The sequence below is a fragment of the Mytilus trossulus genome, chromosome 12, assembly GCF_036588685.1.
Source record: "Mytilus trossulus isolate FHL-02 chromosome 12, PNRI_Mtr1.1.1.hap1, whole genome shotgun sequence".
Taxonomy (NCBI): Eukaryota; Metazoa; Mollusca; class Bivalvia; order Mytilida; family Mytilidae; genus Mytilus; species Mytilus trossulus.
The window spans coordinates 40,329,964-40,333,472 of NC_086384.1; positions in this window are offsets into that span (position 1 = coordinate 40,329,964).

A 3,509-nucleotide genomic window follows, 5' to 3' on the forward strand; every position below is an offset into this window, starting at 1 on the left:
ATATGTATTATTTTGTTTACTTAGCAATTCGCAAGTTACATAAAATAAGAGGTGCTGCACTATATTGATTTATTACTTTAAATCATATCAAGCAACGACAAGGACTTCTCCTCGTTTTGCATTACAACATTTACAGAGATTTCATGCCCAGTCTTTATTTTGTATTAATATTCAGTAAATATTTTAATCTAGTTTAAAAAATACATTTATATTAGTTTCCCTTTTTAGTTCGACAACCTATTTGAAAGTGCAGGACGACATAATTTTTCACTAGTAGAAACAGGTTAATTGTCTAGGCAATACAGATTAATTTGCAACAAATTGCAACAAAAATATTTCTCCGGAAATATGTCTGTAACTTTATCACCATCGACGAACAATATACAGCTAATAGTATAGAAAATATCTTTAGCGAAAAGTGAAGCAATGAATCAAAACTTATCAGTCAAATACGGTCAGTGCATGTTATAGGTTTCAATTGCCCTCCATACATGATCATTTTAAAATAAACGATGTTCAACCTTCACACTGAAGATCACTTACTAAAACGCATATCCTTATTTTCTTAAATATTGCGTTCAGTACAAGGCATGAGTCACACATGTCATTTTAATGACCGATCAATGTTTCAAATTTACAACAAAAAACATGTTAATCACTAAACATTTACTTCAGATCTTTATTTTCAATTTTGAATATGATTGTCAGTGTCATCAAAAGATAGTAAATACAGTTTATATAAAATTTGAAATCTTCAAAATTAAAACCACATTTTGGATAAAAGTAAAATATAACAACGAGAATCGAAGAAACGAAGAAAAATACCAACTCCGAGGAAAAGTCAAATTGAAAAGTCCTTTATCAAATGGAAAAATCAAAAGATCAACTACATCAAACGAAAGAATATCAACTGTTATATTCCTGACGTGGTACATGCATTTTCTTATACATAAAATGGTCGATAAAACCTGGTTGCTACATCGAATGGATACCGATATATGACTTGATTTTCATACGAACGGTTACTAATTTTGAAGAGTACCGGTCTCTAGTTTTCAGGAAATACAAGGCCCTACTCTGCAAATGTTCACCCTCAAACATCATAACATCAGGGATACAAAGTCGATCAAGCGGAAACCTGCCCAAATCCAGGGCAGATAGGAGGTTCCAATGTTCAAATGGATAGTCAATGCTCTTCAACTTTGTAATGTTTTGGCTTTATAAATATTTTGATTGATGAGTCTTATGTAGACAAAATGCGCGTCTGGCGTACTTAATTATAATCTTGGTACTTTTGCTAATTATTTACACGATTTGATATTGACTGATAAAGCATCTAGACTACCGGTATTTGCCGACTTTTTGTCCCTTATAAAATAATTTAATTTTGGATGTAACGCGTCTTCTGATAGGCTGACGTTATTTTGTTATGAGCCCAAATACATAAGGTAGTCATGTGACCGTGACGTCATCGACGCTTTTTCATGGTTTTCTACGGTTTAAAATGGAATTAAGAATTAAATTATAAGATATTACTGTATTTTTTTCGAAATAACATTAAAAAATATGTGGTGCACACTATTAATTAACCCGCTACGTGCGTTATTCAGTGTGCACCACATTTGTTTATGTTATTTCTTCATAGACAGAAAAACCATTACAGTCATTCCTTAAATAATTTTTAAAATGTGTTGAAAAAAAACATATTTTATTTTTTAAAGCAAAATTTCTCTAATTGTTAAACAATTTATCCTTTATCTGTTGATCATTAATATTTAATCAACGTTTGGTTATTTTCATTTCAGTTCTTTATTTGTTAAATTTCAATTATGACGGTAAAATTCCTTGCTTTCCTCTAAATTACCATTTGTCAAGTAACGAAAAAAGGCATCCATAAAATTCAATATAGAGAACACATATTTTGCAAAATCGCATGTTTATATAGCGTCAAAACATTATTCGAGAAACAGACCATCTCTGAATCCCGGGCAATACAATATTTCCCTTCTCTCGACAGTTGATTTTCAATAATTTATAAGCTAGACAAGTCTTGCCTCTTTTTTTCAAATTAAATTGTCTCGAGCAGAGAAATCCCACTTGATATTCGTAAACTGTTGTAGAATCGTTATATAAATGTATAGATCAAAAATGTGAGGTATTTCGAATCAATAAGGTAACAACTCAACACGAAACAACAAAACCAGGTCAACATAATTGCCTCAAAATCAGACAGGTGTGTCTGTGCAACATTTCAGGTGCTTAATAGACCAAGTCTAACAAAAAGCTACAAATGTTAGTTTAATTTTGAAATGTTGACTGATCTGTCATGATCTTGATACGGTCATTACGTGAGCAGAGTTTTATGGATTACCATTTTTTTTTAATTCTTTCAGTGAGATATCTAAGATAGATCTATGTAAGGATGATATATATTTATACATTGGCCACGATATTTTCATTCAGCAGATATAACACGGTAGAAATTTTTCAGAGCTAAAAAAAGGAGAGTCTAGATGAGTTGACAGAATAGAAAATAGTTGGTCGAATTGCAGAGTAAAGAGCGAAAACAAAAGAGAAAGAAAATGAGGAGAAAATAGATATTTTTGTTGTTAAAATGTCAATGATAGAGCATGATGGGAAAATAGAGGGAAACAGAGTGCATCCCATCCAGACTCTCATATCCATGAAGATTCATCTTGGTGCACAACTAATGCATGATTCAGATGAGTACTCCGTCTATTCATTTAGCACAAATAAATAAGACACTAACATATGCACACTGCCATTAAATTTCAAGATATTTCCTTGTACCATACTATATACCAGTTTGTTTTCCAAGGGTTGGTTTGGTTGTTTTCCTGTGACACTGATTTAGACATATCTTGTCCTTCAATCTCCTAAAACTTAATTTCGGTAAACTATCTTTAATGTATAGTACCTTGAATTGGTATTATCGTTTTACTTTTCTGACCTATTAAAGTATTATCATGATCAACACGACGGGTCCATATGTCCTCCAGGATCTGCTTATTATTCCGGAGCAAATAAGATCATCTCCGGTCCTTCAGTGGGCTCCATGTTCATCCGTCTTTCTTTTTCTGTGTTGTGTTTTGTAGATTATTGTTTGTCTGATAAACGTTTTTGCTGACATGAATTTTCATTGATATGGATATATTTATAAATTTACTGTTTACAAATTTTAGAACTTTTTGAAATACTAAAGGCTTTTCTACCTCAGGCATAATTAACTTAGATGTATTTCGCAAAACTTTTAGAATTTTGGTTCTCAAAGCTCTTCAACTTCGTACTTTATTTGCCATTTTAAACTTTTTTGGATTCGAGCGTCACTGATCAGTCTTTAGTAGACGAAACGCACGTCTGGCGTATGTACTAAATTTAGTCCTGGTATCTATGAAGAGTTTTGTTTTTTGCTTCTCTTTTTCAGTTATGTAGTATTCAAATGAACCTTGTTTGAATGTTTGATATGGTCGGAATAAGCTCAAAAAGAC